Here is a 15,981-nt window from a genome sequence, read left to right on the forward strand (position 1 = left end):
GTACTTGTGAGTGAGGACAAAGTCACAAAGCTCCACCACCACTTGTGCTGTGGCATCATCAGGGATACTGTTCCTAACAGCTTGAAGTCCATCTTCACGTGAGTTTTTTTGTGTAAGGGATCTCGACATCCATGGTGGCCAGGATGGTGTTTTCAGGAAGATCACCAGTGCACAGCAGTTTCCTGAGGAAGTCGGTGGTGTTTCAAAGATAGCTCGGAGTGCTGGGAACATAAGGTCTGAGTAGAGAGTCCCCACAGCTGGACAAGGCTGCAATGAGAGCGCCAATGTCTGAGCTGATGGTGCCTCCAGAATGTCTAGATTTATGGATCTTGGGGCTCTGGGGGTGTGTCTGTGCAGATCTGTTCCTGTGCTTTTGTCAGGAGTGTCTTGAGCAGACGGTGCAGTTTCTGTGTGTGCTGCTCAGGGGGATCAGAGGACAGTAGCCTGTAGAAGGTGGTATTGGAGAGCTGCCTGGGAGTCTCCTTTTCATGGTCTGACCTATTCATGATGACAACAGCAGCTCCTTTGTCAGCCTCTTGGATGACAGCGCCAGAGCTGTTTCTGAGGCTGTGGGTGACATTGCATTCCACACAGCTGAGGTCATGGGATAAGCAATGTCACTTTGCCACAATTTCTGCCTGCGCACAGAAGCAGAAGCGCTCTAGGTATAGATCCAGTCTGTCGTTTTGATTGCCAGGAAGGATTCCATGCAGAATTCTTCTTCTCGTACTCGAGGTGTGATGGTGCCTGTAGGGCTGTTCAGAGTCTTGTTGAAAGTGTTCCTGGCAAAATTGGGGTGAGGTTCCAGATCCCCACAGAACTGTGTCATGTTGTGGGGCTGGTGGGGCACAAAGAGAATCCCTGAGATAGCACAGACTCCTCTGCCAGGCTGAGCGTGTGGTTGGATAGATTGACAATGTTGCTGGGTGACTTAAAGGCACCACTACTGTGGCCCCATGCGGCAAGTAGGAGGTTAGAGAGTTTACAGTCCTGTAGAGAAGAGCAGTGTGGGTTGTAACTCTCCTGTCTCCTTTCATAAAGTCCAGCCACCTGGGCGTTTGTGTGGGAGGTTTTTTTTTTAGGAGAGTCTCCAGACTTGAGAGCTCCTTGTGATGTTTCCCTGTTTGCTGCACAGGAAGCTGAACAGGTGGTTCCTCAGGTCTGTGGGAGTGTGCGACCAATCTCTCGACACAGTCCCTGCAGTGTGTCAGTTGCAGTGAGTGTTTCACCTTCAGTCCGTTCGGTGGGACGTCCATCCATTTGCACTTGGCGAGGAAGATGGTGTCTGTATCTGTGCAGGTTTTCTCATGGGTTTGATGGATTCCCGCTCCACGTGGCTAAATTCGGGGCCTGCCTGGTGCCAGGCATTGGGCGTAGCTGTGTTACTTTTATCCACAAAAACAAACCCAAATCGAGCGTCTTGTTTGAGTTGAGTGGCCCTGTCCTGCCCTGGGATGTGGGGGATGGAGCAGGTCAAGAAGGGAGGCTGAGTTGTACCCTTGTGAGTGCAGCAGGATTTCCCAAAGCTGATGTGATCTCCTGGGTGGAGCTAGGGGAGGCGCTGGGGGTCCCAGATCTCCAGGGCGCTGAAAAAGGGGAGATCATCAGCGCCCCACACACAGGTGAGCAGTGAGCTAAAGTGACTCAGAAACCGATTTCCGTGTCCTCCTACATGTCACTTGGGCCTTTTCATCCAGACGGACGGAGCCTTCAGCCTGTCATCAGCCTTAGCCAGAGGGTGGGGGCAGGGCTGGGGTCCCTCCTCTGGGGAAGGGTTGTGAGGAAGGAGGAGCAGCTCAGTTCGTGTTATTTCAATCTTTCCATCAGCTGTTGGCTGCGTTCCCCCTTTTCTGTTCCCTTGCAGAGTTTTCCTTTCAGCTCAGCACAGAGAGTGACACTGTCTGGTTCTCTCTGTGTCCCAGCAGGTGAGGTGATGCTGCTCACGAATGACGAGGAGAATCTTCAGCTGGAAGAACCAGAGCAAGTGGCCTCCTGTGGGATGTTCCTGGGAAGCTCTGAAGGTCGTGTTTCTCAGAGCCCTGAGCACAGAGAGACCTGTGAGAGTCAGCGTAGCCCTGAAAGGCAGCAGGGAAACCATGCAGGGGAGGGGCAGGATAACTCCAGCCGTGGAAGCAGAAGCGTGAAAAACACTAAAGAGAGCGAACAACACAAAAGCTGTGGGGAAAGCTTCAGTCTTAACAGTCATTGTACCATCCGTACAGGAGAGAAGCCCAATATCTGCCCTGACTGCGGGAGAAGCTTCCAGCTGCGCTCAGGTCTTATTGATCACCAGAGAACCCACACTGGAGAGAAACCCTTCCACTGCTCTGAGTGTGGGAAAAGCTTCTCATGCTCCTCAAGCCTTAAAAGTCATTGCAGAATCCACACAGGAGAGAGACCTTATAACTGCTCTGACTGTGGGAAAAGGTTCAGACACAGGTCACACCTTGTTAATCACAGGAGAATCCACACAGGAGAGAAACCCTTCAACTGCTCTGAGTGTGGGAAAAGCTTTCGGCGACACTCAAACCTTCTCACTCATCAGATGATTCACAGACGAGAGAAACCCTATCACTGCACTGCCTGTGGGAAAAGCTTCAGCAGGAGTGAAAACCTGGTCAGACATCAGAGTATCCACAGAGAGGAGAAACTCTTCAGCTGCTCTGAGTGCGGGAGATGCTTCAGTGACATTTCTGGCCTTGATCAACATCTGAGAATCCACACCCGGGGAAAACCCTTTCTCTGCTCTGACTGTGGAGAAGCCACACAGGAGAGAAACCCTTCATCTGCTCTGAGTGTGGGGAAAGCTTTGGTGAGAAGTCAAACCTTGTTGCTCATCACAGAATCCACACAGGAGAGAAACCCTTCAACTGCTCTGTTTGTGGGAAAAGCTTTCGTCGGCGCTCAGATCTTATATATCAGCAGAGAACCCACACTGGAGAGAAACCCTTCCACTGCTCTGACTGTGGGAGAAGCTTCTCATGCTCCTCAAGTCTAAAAAGTCATTGCAGAATCCACACAGGAGAGAGACCTTATAGCTGCTGTGACTGTGGGAAAAGGTTCACACAGAGGTCAAACCTTGTTAAACATAGGAGAACCCACACAGGACAGAAATCCTTCACCTGCTCCAACTGTGGGAAAAGCTTTTGTCAGCTCTCAAATCTTATTCGTCATCAGACAACCCACACTGGAGAGAAACCTTTCAGCTGATCTGACTGTGGAAAAAGCTTTTGTCAGCTCTCAAATCTTACAGATCAGAGAACCCAGAGCAGAGAGGAACCTTTCAGCTGTTCTGTGTGTGGGACAAGTTTCGGGAACACTTGCGCCTTGTCAATCATCAGAGAGCTCACAGAAGAGAGAAACCGAATGAATACGCTCACGTGGGTAACCTTCAGTGGCTGCTTGGACATTATTGATCATCAGAGAATTCACACAGGAGAGAAATCCGGAAACTCTCTTTGTCACTATTTTTGAAGCTGGGCCACTGGGCAAAAAAAGTCAGTGAGAACCACATTAACTAACATACTGCTTCTCGTTCCTCAAGGGTGTGGTGTTATGGAGCCATTCAAGTAACTAAAATAAAGTCTACTTCTTCCTACATTAACCCATGCTCCTTTATAAAAGAACTGGACACGCTGGAGTTTGTTCAGAACCTCAACTTGATTAATATTTGTTGTCTTTTTTTTTTAATTAAATAAATTGAAAATGCTTCACTTGAGTTGTTGCTCTAGGTGTGTCTGGAGAGGAGGGGTCAGTGCATGGGGACTCTGGAGAGAGACCATTGTCCTAGCCCACTGTCACCGCAGCAGCTTTGGGCCCAAATGAGATCCATCTCTACTTGGCTGCTGCAGCTCCAGCAGGTACACCCAGGGGACCGGTGTATGTCCCCCACCTGGGGCAGGGCCAGGGTCATCGGTCTGCTGCACTGCCCAGCCAGAGAGGAATGCAGCAAATGTGCACTTTCTCCTCACTCCCTGATGGAGGGGAACAGCCAACCATGTCCCTGTATGAACTTAGGGGGGAGGCAGCTGCAGCTGTCCCCAAGGGCACCTGGAGGTGGGATGCTCACGGCTGGGACAGTCCTGGGTGGGGGTGAGGGTGCATCCCCAGCCAAGCCCTTTCTTGTGTGGTGGTTGTCTGTTTTCTGTGTGGTCATAGAATCAAAGAACAATAGAGCTGGAAGAGACCTAAAAAAAACATCAAGTCCAGCCCCCTGCCCAAGGCAGGACCAAACCCATCAGATCTCTCTTGAACCGAGACTCAAACACCTCCAGGGATGGAGACTCCACTACTTCCCTGCGTAGACGATTCCAATGCTTCAGCACCCTCCTCGTGAAAAAGTTTTCCCTCATGTTCAACCTGGACCTTCCCAACCACGACTTAAGACCTTTGATCCGTGTTCTGCCATCGGTGACCATGGGGAACAGCCTCTCTCCAGCCTCTTTGCAGCCTCCCTTCAGTAAGTTGAAGGCTGTTATCAAGTTCCCCCTTCGTCTTCTCTTCTGCGGACTAAACAGACCCAACTCCCTCAACCTTTCTTCACAGGTCATATGCTCCAGCCCTCCAATTATTTTGGTCACCCTTTGCTGGACACTTTCCAGTGTGTCCACGTCCTTCCTATATTTGGGGGCCCAGAACAGGACAGAGTACTCCAGATGTGGCCTCACCAAAGCCAAATAAAGAGGAATAATCACTTCTCTGGATCTACTGGCAAGGCTCATCTTGATGCCATTCGCCTTCTTGGCTACAGCAGTACAGTGTTGACTCATGTCCAGCTTCTCATCCACGACAACTCCCAGGTCCTTTTCTGCAGAGCTACTACTAAGCCAGTCTGACCCCAGCCTGTAACAATGCTTGGGATTCTTCCGGCCGAAGTGCAGGACTCTGACTTGTCCTTATTGAACCTCATCAGATTTCTTGTGGCCCAGTCTTCCAGTTTATCTAAGTCACTGTGGACCCTGTCCCTACCCTCCAGCCTATCCACCTCTCCCCCTAGCTTAGTGTCATCTGCAAATTTGCTGACGGTGCAGTCCAGCCCCTCATCCAGGTTATTGATAAATATGTTGAACAGAACAGACCCAGAACCGAACCTTGGGGAACTCCACTTGAAACCGACCGCCATCCTGACATCAAGCCGTTGATCACTACCTGCTGGGCCCGACCTTCTGGCCAGCTTTCTATCCATCTTACCGTCCATTTATCCAATCCACATTCCTCAACTTGCTGAGAAGAATATTGCGGAAGCCCATATCAAAAGCTTTGCTAAAGTCAAGATAAGTCACATCCATTGATTTTCCCCTATCCACAGAGCCAGTTTTCTCATTGTGGAAACTAATTAGATTGGTCAGGCATGACTTGCCCTTCATGAATCCATGCTGACTATTCCTGATCACTCTCCCCTCCTCCAAGTGCCTCAAAATGACTTCCTTGAGGAGCCTGTTGAAGTACAAGACTTCTCTGTGTTTCGGTGGCTCACATTCAGCTTTATTGAATTCAATAAGGCAACAGATGAGCCAAACTGGACACTAGTAAAACCAAGTCCAGCAAGGCTGCTTGATGCAGCTCACGCTTGTATTTTATACCCTCACACAAACAAAGCCCAGTGTCAGAGGCAATATAATCACTTCTCAAAGAGAAACCGTTATCAGCAAAGAGAAACAGGTACCGGGGAGCTGGAGTTGAACGTCGAAGTAGGGCGCTATTCCTATCCCCTCATGGGGTTAGCGGCTTCGCCGTCTCGCCGCTTAACGTCGATGTTAACATCGAAATAGCGCCCAACACGTGTAGCCGTGACGGGCGCTATTTCGAAGTTAGTGCCGCTACTTCGAAGTAGCGTGCACGTGTAGACACGGCTTTTGTCTGTTACTTGTAAAGTATTTTCCCCTTTTTCTTCTCAGGGTAGGGATTGGTTAAAAGGCCTGTATATTATATTCTCTGTTATTTGTAACTGTGTTTTTTTTGTCTGTCTGAGACTAGATGGGTTTCTTGTGTAAGTACTAAGATACTGTTTACTGTATATTATGCTCCATAACCTGTTCTGGTTTCTCAGATTATATATCCTTGTGTATGTTAATTTGTTATGCTCCTTGCTGTACTTGAAACATTCCCTCAGTAAAACTCATTTAATCTGTTCTTATCAGTTTAATATCTGATATGTTCTCTTTCTGAGAACTATCTATTAAAGGTATTTCTGAAACTGGGAGTTGGACTAGGAGCTTGCTCCGTCCATTCCAAGCATCAGCCTGGTATTGCAGTATTTCCAGGAATGGTGCATCTCCTTTTGGGGGCAGTAATATCGTTACAAAAATAGATTTTAACTTTTAAGCTATAGCTACAATACCCAAAAACTTCAAAATGGCCATGTAATTGGTCATTTTGATGTTTACTAATGAAACGCTGAAGTACATATTGAGTGTGTCATAAGCATGCAGGTAGCTATGGCACTTTGAAATTGACACAGATGGATACTCCAGATAGAGCTTCTGTTTTAAAAGACCCTGGCTAATTCAAAGTCCCCTTATTCCTATGAGCAGGGGGCAATAAGGAGACTTTGAAGTAGCCGGGGTCCTTTGAGCCTTGCACCTTCCCTGGGAAACCTGGGGTTCAAACACATTCCTCCCCAATTGGCCACTTGAGACCAGGAAGAAGCCTACGTGACCCAAGGGGTATAAGGACAGGTTTGGCAGCCCACCCGCTTTGAGCTCCAATCACCTACACCTGCTGGCCAGGTCCGGTATTGATGCCCGAGACTGGGGACACCTCGTTCGTATCTACTTCTTCCTGTGGGACTGAGAGAAAGATTCTGGTCACACCGGATCTAGGAGGCAGGGGTAAGAATTACACCTGTATTGCACTTCTTTCCTATAGGAATTGAGGGAAAGACTCTCGTTCCACCAGGTCTAAGAGGCAGGGGTGAAAATCACACCTGCAACGTGCCTTTCTTGTGTACACATTACTTGTATTAGTCTAAGCTAGCGAGTTTGTCTAGAACTTAAGTTCTTAAGTTAAATTGTGTTGTTTCCCCTTCAAAAACCGCGGGTACTAACTGTTTTTGGCTATAAACTGCTAAAAACCATTAGCCTGTCACTCAAACCAGGGGAAGCCCTTATCTTACCTTTAAAACGCGTTTACCCCTTTGATCTATGGGAAAACTGCGATCGATCGGCCATCACCTTTCACATAGAACTGTAGAAAATCATTATCTTGTCTGTCAAACCCCAGGGGGTCCTCACCTTAACCGGCGAGCTGCGGTCAGCAATGACCTTCTGCAAACATGAGTAACCACAAGAAAATCAGCGTCCTGTCACTCACTCGGCGGCCATCTTGGTTTCATTCATAAAATTGGGCGGTCACTTTCAAGCCCCCTTTTACTCGTGGCAGCCCCTTGTGTTGTAAAATCGCTGTCACCGTTTCCCTGTTAACTGCTGCTAAAATTATTAACACAAAATTCACAAACTGTTGTACTTTAATCGTTTGTCTTAGTTAAATTGTTTCTATCTTTGTATAAATAAAAGTAACTGTTAAAGCCTCTCTAAGTGTAATTTTCCTCTTGCTGCTGTACCCGAACTAAACACAAACCAAAGAACCCAGCCTGCCCTGGCTGCTCAGCGCAGCTGCTGGTGGGGCATCACCCCCTTTGCCCCACCCGACATTAAACTGGCACTTGGGCATCGGCTCACAGTTGGTGCTTCCTCTGCTAACTCTTCCCAGGCACTTGTGGAATGAATTTGTTCCGTGCACCCCTCATGTGAAATGTGACAAGTCACCTCCATATTAGTAGTATGACAAAGCGTGGGGGGGGGTGAGGCCAAGGGGTTCGGTGTGTGGGAGGGGGGCTCAGGGCTGGTGCAGGGGGTTGGGGGTGAGGGTGCTGCCTGGGCGTGCGGGCTCTGGGGTGGAGCCAGGTCTGAAGGGCTTGGGGTGCGGGCTGGCCCCGCGCTACATCAGAGAGGACCCTCCCCAGCTCTCCTCCCAACACAGCCCCCAGGCGGAGGCAGGGGGAGGCACCACATGGGGATGGGCTGGGAGATCGACATCCCTCCCCTGCCCTCAGTAGGACTGGGGCTGGCGGGGGCTCCCCTGGGCCGGGGGGTTCCCCAGCTGCAGCAGGTCCCTGCCAGGCTGGGGCGCCTTTCCCCTGGCCGCGGCAGGCTCGGGCCAGTTGGGTTCTGCAGCGCCCTGCTTGCAGAATCACAGATCAGAATCACAATCACAGAATCCGAGGGCCGGAGGGGACCTCAGGAGGTCGTCTAGTCCAGCCCCCTGCCTAAAGCAGGATCAACCCCCCCAGAGCATCCCCTTTGGGTAGTTGAAGGCTGCTATCAAATCGCTCCCCGGTCTTCTCTTCAGGAAACTAAATAAACCCAAATCCCTCAGCTTCTCCTCATAGGTCATGTGCTCCAGCCCCTTCATCCCCCTCCTTCCCCAGAGGGCAAAGAAGCAGGTCTGGGTGTTCAAAGGGACATCAGTGGCTGAGTCCCACTGGGTGGATCTCCAGTGGGAGCACAGAGCTCCATGGCCAGAAATCCAGTTGGGTCGTGTCCCTTCCCTTGCAAGGGGCGGCCGGGGCGTGAGAGGCCCGCCAGGGCTGGAGAGCAGGCAGGGGCAGGTGGGAGACAGCGCTGCTTCCCCAGCTCAGCTCAAGCTACTCACCACTCCCTCCCTGTGCCTCAGTTTACCCTGAGGGGTTCCGTAGAGGCAAACCCGGCCCATGGGGTGCCTGTGCTGGGGAACGCAGCTCTTGTCGTCTGTCACAGGCCTCGGGGAGCTGAGGCAGGCGACATTTTGACACACGTTGGCCGCTCAAGGGGAAGTCTCCCCCTCACTTGCTCTGAGGCAGCTTGTCGGAGCTGTGGGGCAGCCCAATGGGCTGCAGTAACCCCCATGCTCCTTGGTGTATCGCGAGTACACTCACGATAGTGGCATGAAGCCCCTCTCGGTGAATTATCCGGACTGCCCCGCTCCCCGGGTTGCTGGGAACGTGTCCTCACTCACCAAGGGAAACTGAGGCGCAGAGTGACAGGGAAGTGAGGGAGAGCAGGCCAGAGCTCAAACCACTCGACCCCACTGCCCTCCCAGAGCTGAGAAGAGAACCCAGGAGTCCTGGTGCCCAGCCCTGCCCCTGCTTCAACTGCGAGATCTCCCTCTGCTCCTACAATAATCTACCCATGAGATGTCACCCTCCTTTGAGAGATGGAAATAGACACCCCGCCCCCGCGAACCCCGCTGCACTGCCCCTCGCCCCACCCCCATCCTAAAGCCAGCCTCTGAACCAGGCACCCATTTCACAGCCCCACACACTGAGCCCTGCACGGCCCTTCCTGCGCAGCCCAGCCCCCTGGTCACTCACTCATGGGCACAGGACACGTGGCAGTGCCGGAGCGCTCCCCGCAGGCAGCGGCTGGGTCCCAGCCCAGCCCGGCCCAGGTGCAGCGCAGGGCGGCGGTGGCAGCGCCGTTGTGGCCGCGCCCCCCGGCCCTGGTGCTCTGCGGTGCGGCCCGGGGGAGGCGTCGCTGGGCGCCCCGGGGCTGCACGGGGAACACGTGACGTGCACGTGGCGGGTGTGTAGCGGGTGTGACAGTGTCACACCGACGGGCGGGGCGGGGCGGGGCGCTGCGGGGGGAGGGGCAGGACACCGCGCACACCCGCTGCAGGGCCGGGCCGGGCCGGGCGCGGGTGACAACAGCCCTGTCCCGCCCTCTGAGCGCGCGGGGGGGGCGGGGCTCACCCCCTGGGGACTGTCCCCCCGTGGGGCTCTAGGGGGCACTGACCCCTCCCGCAGCAGCGCTTTGTCACGTGCGCGCCGAGCAGGCAGCGGCCGCCCCAGCCCCAGAAGGGTCAGTCCGCGCAGCAGCTCCTGCGGCGCTCACTGCGCATGCGCGGTACGGGGGGGGCGGGGCATAGCCCGAGCTGTGCGGGGGTGTTTCGTACAGCCCCGCCCGACGGTGAGTGTCGGGGTCCCGGGCCGGGGGAGGGGGAGCCCCGCACAGAGCCGGGGGGGGGGGGGGGACGGGACAAGACAAGTTATGGGGGGGTCGCTCACCCCGTGGGGGGGACACGGAGCCGGGGTAATGGGGGGGCGCTCGGTCCCCCCGGGGCTCAGCTCGGGCCCAGCGGGGGGAGGGGGGTGTGGTCCGGCCGCGGGCGCCCTCTGCGGGGTGGGGGCGGTTCTGTCCCGTCTCCTGGGCGCGAAACGCTCCTGCCTTGGGCGGGGGGGGGGGGGGTGTTACGTGCTCCAGCGGCTCCGCAGCCCGGAGCTGGGACGCGCCGGCTGCGGGCACGTGCCGGGGGGGCGGGGCGCAGGGAGAGAGGGTCCCGCGGGGCGGGGGGTTCGCACACACCGGCGTCTCTCGCGGCTCTGTGAGCCGGTGCCCAGGTGCCAGCTAAAGGTCTGGAGGGGCAAAGGCGGGGGGGCGATGCCGCCCCAGCAGCTGCGCTGAGCAGCCAGGGCAGGCGGGGTTCTTTGGTTTGCGCTTAGTTCGGGCACAGCAGCAAGAGGAAAATTACACTTATTAGAGGCTTTAACAGTTACTTTGTATTTATACACAGATGGAAACAATATAACTCAGACAAGTGATCGAAGTACCACAATTGTGAAGTTTTGTTTATAACTTTTCTAACAGTTGATAGGAAACCGCTGGCAGCGATTTTACAACAGAAGCGGCTGCCGCGTGTGAAAGGGGGTTTTAAACTGACCGCTCACTTTATGAATGAAACCAAGATGGGCGCCGAGTGAGTGACAGGAGAATGATTTTACTCGTGGTTACTACTATTTGCAGAAGGTCATTGCTGACCGCAGCTCGCCAGTTCAGGTAAGGCGAGGACCCCCTGGGGTTTGGTAGGCAAGACAAATTTTCTACAGTTCTACGTAAAAGATAGCGGAGGATCGCAGTGTTGTAGTAGATCAAAGGGGTAAACGCGTTTTAAAGATAAGGTCAGGGCTTCCCGCGGTCTGAGTGACAGGCTTCTGGTTTTAGCAGTTTATAGCCCAAAAACAGCTCGTACCCGCGGTTTTTAAAGGGGAAACAACACAATTTAACTTAAGAAAAGTTTTGGACAAATTCGCTAGCTTAAACTAATACAAGTAATGTGTACACAAGAAAGGCAAGTTGCAGGTGTGATTTTCACCCCTGCCTCTTAGACCTGGTGGAACCAGAGTCTTTCCCTCAATTCCTATAGGAAAGAAGTGCAATACAGGTGTAATTCTTACCCCTGCCTCCTAGATCCAGTGTGACCCAAATTCTCTCAATCCCTCGGGAAGAAGTAGATACGAACCATGCATCCCCAGTCTCGGGAGTTAATTCCAGACCTGGCCAGCAGCTGTAGGTGATTGAAACTCAAAGGGGGTGGTGGTTGCCAAGCCCCTTTATACCCCTTGTGGCACGTAGGCTTCTTCCTCGTCTCAAGTGGCCAATTGGAAGGAGAGTGTTTGAACCCCAGGTTTCCCAGGGAAGATGCAAGGCTCAATTTGCACCTGTGAATTGTGGACAATTGGGCACCTTTGGAGGTGGTGGGCGGGGTTCCCCAATCTTCCTGGGGAAGTGATCAAGGCTGGGGAAGTGATCAAGGCATGTCAATTACCGAGATCAGCCAGAAGGGCGGCCATTAGCTAGCCCATCCACTGTCTGGTTTTTGTGTATAGCAGAGAGGCTGGGCGAGACAGCACACCTGTGTTCCCAGGACATCAAAGGCCGCCTGCCTCCCCTGCTTATTTCTCTCTCTGTCTCTCCCAGTGGGGGGGGGGGGGGAAGAGGAAGAAAAGGCCAAATAGGGGGTTCATGTCTGGCTACACCTCCTAGAGCTGAGAAGAGAACCCAGGAGTCCTGGTGCCCAGCCCTGCCCCTGCTTCAACTGCGAGATCTCCCTCTGCTCCTACAATAACGTACCCATGAGATGTCACCCTCCTTTGGGAGATGGAAATAGACACCCCGCCCCTCCCAACCCCGCTGCACTGCCCCTCGCCCCCCACATCCTAAAGCCAGCCTCTGAACCAGGCACCCATTTCACAGCCCCGCACACTGAGCCCTGCACGGCCCTTCCTGTGCAGCCCCGCCCCCTGGTCACTCACTCATGGGCTCAGGACACGTGGCAGTGCCGGAGCGCTCCCCGCAGGCAGCGGCTGGGTCCCAGCCCGGCCCAGGTGCAGCGCAGGGGGGCGGTGGCAGCGGGACGGACAGCGCCGTTGTGGCCGCGCCCCCCGGCCCTGGTGTTGTGCGGTGCCACCCGGGAGAGGCGGCGCTGGGCGCCCCGGGAACACGTGACGTGCACGTAGCTGGTGTGTGGCGGGGTGGGGCTCTGCGGCGGGAGGGGCAGGACGCCGCACACACCCGCTGCAGGGCGGGGCGGGCGCGGGTGACAACAGCCCTGTCCCGCCCTCTGAGCGCGCGGGGGGGCGGGGCTCCCGCACGAGGCAGCGCGCGCGGGGGGCGGGGCTCACACCCTGGGGACTGTCCCCCCATGGGGCTCTAGGGGGCACTGACCCCCCCCTCCCTCCGCAGCGCTTTGTCACGTGTGCGCCGAACGGGCAGCGGCCGCCACAGCCCCGGCAGGGTCAGTCCGGGCAGCGGCTGCCGCCGCGCTCACTGCGCATGCGCGGTACGGGGGGCGTGGCATAGCCCGAGCTGCGCGGGGGTGTTTCGTACAGCCCCTCCTGGCGGTGAGTGTCGGGGTCCCGGGCCGGGGGAGGGGGAGCCCCGCGGAGAGCCGGGGGGGGGGACGGGACAAGCTGTGGGGGGTCACTCACCCCGTGGGGGCGACACGGACCCGGGGTAATGGCGGGGGGGCGCTCGTTCCCCCCAGGGCTCAGCTCGGGCCGCAGTGGGCGGGGGGAGGGGCGCGGGGCGGAACTTCTTGGTCCCCGCCCTGCCGGGGGGGGGTGGGTCGCTCCGCGGCGCGTGCGCAGTGCTGGGTGCGCGAGCGGGGTCCAACGTGCGGCTGCATCTGCCCCCGGCCGGGCCGAGTGGGGGGAGGGGGGTGTGGTCCGGCCGCGCTCGCCCTCTGCTGGGGGAGGGGGGGCGGTTCTGTCCTGTCTCCTGGGCGCGAAACGCTCCTGCGGGGGGGGCCACGTGCTCCAGCGGCCCCTCAGCCGCGGCGGCGGAAAGGTGCTCGGTGGGGCGGGGCGGGGAGCGGAGCGGAGCGGAGCGAAGCGAAGCGGCGCTTCTCCTTCCCGGGGGGCCCGAGGGGCCGGGCTGGGACACGCCGGCTGCGGGCACGTGCCGGGGGGGGTGCGGGGAGAGACGGTCCCGCGGGACGGGGGGTTCGCACACACCGGGGTCTTTTGCGGCTCCGTCCGGGGGACCCCGCTGGTGTCACCGCCCCGGTAAGCTCCCGCCGGCCCGTTCCTGTGAGTGGCAGCGGGGCGGCGGGGACCCCCCCCCCACGGGGGAGTGTCTGGAGCGCCCGGGCGGCTCTGCACGTCCCCAGCTTCTCCCTCCTCGTGTCCGTTCCGACCGGCCAAACCCTCAGTTCATCCCCCCCCCCGTGTGGGGAGGGAGGTGGCTCTGACGTGCCCGTGGGGTGACGCGGGGAAGGTGCCGGAGGGTCACCACGTTCCCCCTTCAGATAAGGGCGCCCCCGAGAGGGAGCGTGTCTGTATCAGGACCGACCCCCTCACCCGGCACTGGCGCGTGCTGGTTCCGATCGTGCAGGGCAGGGACACGCCCCGAGTGGATCGATACTGACACAGAGACGCTCCCTCCCCGGGGTGTCCTCTTTGCACGTGGCAGCCCGAGAGCAGCGGGCAGGAGCAGCGTTTGTGTCTCCTTCCTCCCCGGGGGCGGAGGTGAAGGGCCCACCTGGCCCTGCAGAGCGAATACACGACGTGACCCACGGGAGTTGCTGGTTTGTGTGTGGTCATGAGAGAGTTGCTGGTCCGGTGTGTGGCTGGAGGGAGGCTGGTTGCCAGCAGCGCGCATTGAAACCAGCTCTGGGAGAAGGATGTAGAACAGTTAACACAAGGCTGAGCCCAGGACGTGGCTTCTGTTTCAGCAGCTCCTGTCTGTGTACCCCGGGCAGGGGGGTGTTGGTTATTGCCGGGGGGTGAATTCCTCCGCTCTGAGGGGGGTGTGCGTGGGCTCCCCCCAAGCCCCTGGAGAGCTGTGACTCAGGGGTCGTCTGCGCGCGCTCCCCCCAAGCCCCTGGAGAGCTGTGACTCAGGGGTCGTCTGCGCGGGCTCCCCCCGAGCCCCTGCAGAGCTGTGACTCAGGGGTCCTCTGCGCGGGCTCCCCCCAAGCCCCTGCAGAGCTGTGACTCGGGTCCTCTGCGCGGGCTCCCCCCAAGCACCTGGAGAGCTGTGACTCGGGTCCTCTGCGCGGGCTCCCCCCGAGCCCCTGCAGAGCTGTGACTCAGGGGCCCTCTGCGCGGGCTCCCCCCGAGCCCCTGCACAGCTGTGACTCAGGGGCCCTCTGCGCGGGCTCCCCCCGAGCCCCTGCACAGCTGTGACTCAGGGGTCCTCTGCGTGGGCTCCCCCCGAGCCCCTGGAGAGCTGTGACTCGGGTCCTCTGCGCGGGCTCCCCCCGAGCCCCTGCACAGCTGTGACTCAGGGGCCCTCTGCACGGGCTCCCCCCGAGCCCCTGCAGAGCTGTGACTCGGGTCCTCTGCGCGGGCTCCCCCCGAGCCCCTGCAGAGCTGTGACTCAGGGGCCCTCTGCGCGGGCTCCCCCCAATCCCCTGCAGAGCTGTGACTCAGGGGTCCTCTGCGCGGGCTCCCCCCAAGCCCCTGCAGAGCTGTGACTCAGGGGCCCTCTGCGCGGGCTCCCCCCAAGCCGCTGCAGAGCTGTGACTCAGGGGCCCTCTGCGCGGGCTCCCCCCAAGCCCCTGCAGAGCTGTGACTCGGGTCCTCTGCGCGGGCTCCCCCCAAGCCCCTGGAGAGCTGTGACTCAGGGGTCCTCTGCGCGGGCTCCCCCCAAGCCCCTGCAGAGCTGTGACTCAGGGGTCCCCTGCGCGGGCTCCCCCCAAGCCCCTGCAGAGCTGTGACTCAGGGGCCCTCTGCGCGGGCTCCCCCCAAGCCCCTGCAGAGCTGTGACTCAGGGGTCCTCTGCCCGGGCGGAGAATGCGGGTCTTGGAGTTGCAGATACAGGTGCGTAAGGAGAGGGATGCGCTGTGTAATGCTGACACCTACTGGCCGCTCCCAGCATTGCCGCAGAAGGATGAAGAGGGGCAATACAAATCCTCAGATGTCACTCAGGCTACGTTCAGGCTGCAGTGGTATCTAGAAATAATTTACGCAATTTGCACAGTGAGTAAATGAACCTCTCCAGTCCAGCACCCTCGGGACCTGACTGGTGCCAGATGAGAGAATTTGCAGGACCACAGGAGGTCAATATTCCCTAGCTGCATTCCCAGCATTTCCACTGCTCACTGGGCTCTTAGAAGATGTTTTGGGGTAAAATGCAGCTAAATAACAGCACAGAAAATGGAGAGCCAGGACTGGTGGCTGGAAGCAAACTTTATGAGACCATGGGAAACCTGGCTGCGCCCACAATAAGTGGTCATCCAGCTAATTAAAATGATGCCAGACTGCAGCTGTTCCCAGACCAGAGAGCGCCGGGTTAGAGAGGTTTGGCCTGGGCTGCTGTATATGCCATCAAGAAAAGTCCATCTGGAGAGACAGTAAGGAAGAAAAAGGGCTCGAGGATGGCTGGGTTAGCTGAGTGTAGATCCTAGGAGCTGTGAGCTAGAGTTAGGGTTGCAGATGCCTTGCAGAGCGTCACCTGTCCTTCAGACAGGCCCCTGCTTCTAGTGTCATCCGTGAGCTCACCCCAGAGAGTCATTCATGGGAACTAGCCAGAATGGAGGACAGCTGAGAGGAAGGGCCATAGACTGGGGCAGGAACAGACTGAAGCCACTAATTCTGAACTGGACTGTTAATTTGCTTTGATTGTTCAAGTGTGTAAAAGAGGTTGGGGTGGTGGGGCGGGAGGAATGACATCCTGACCTCTCACACAGCTACTGTGGTCGCCCCCCGCAGAAGCAGTGGTCAGTG

General features: G+C 57.0%; 1 protein-coding gene and 2 pseudogenes across 1 annotated transcript in view; 2 read left to right on the forward strand and 1 right to left on the reverse strand.

The window, feature by feature from the left end:
• Positions 1-15,981, reverse strand: part of LOC142024740 (uncharacterized) — a 372,768-nt gene that overhangs the window by 165,804 nt on the left and 190,983 nt on the right. The gene's annotated exons all lie outside the window — the stretch shown is intronic.
• On the forward strand, positions 957-3,688 carry LOC142024580 (uncharacterized; annotated as a pseudogene).
• Positions 6,104-6,279, forward strand: LOC142025328 (U2 spliceosomal RNA; annotated as a pseudogene).

Source organism: Carettochelys insculpta, chromosome 22 (genome assembly GCF_033958435.1).
Source record: "Carettochelys insculpta isolate YL-2023 chromosome 22, ASM3395843v1, whole genome shotgun sequence".
Taxonomy (NCBI): domain Eukaryota; kingdom Metazoa; phylum Chordata; order Testudines; family Carettochelyidae; genus Carettochelys; species Carettochelys insculpta.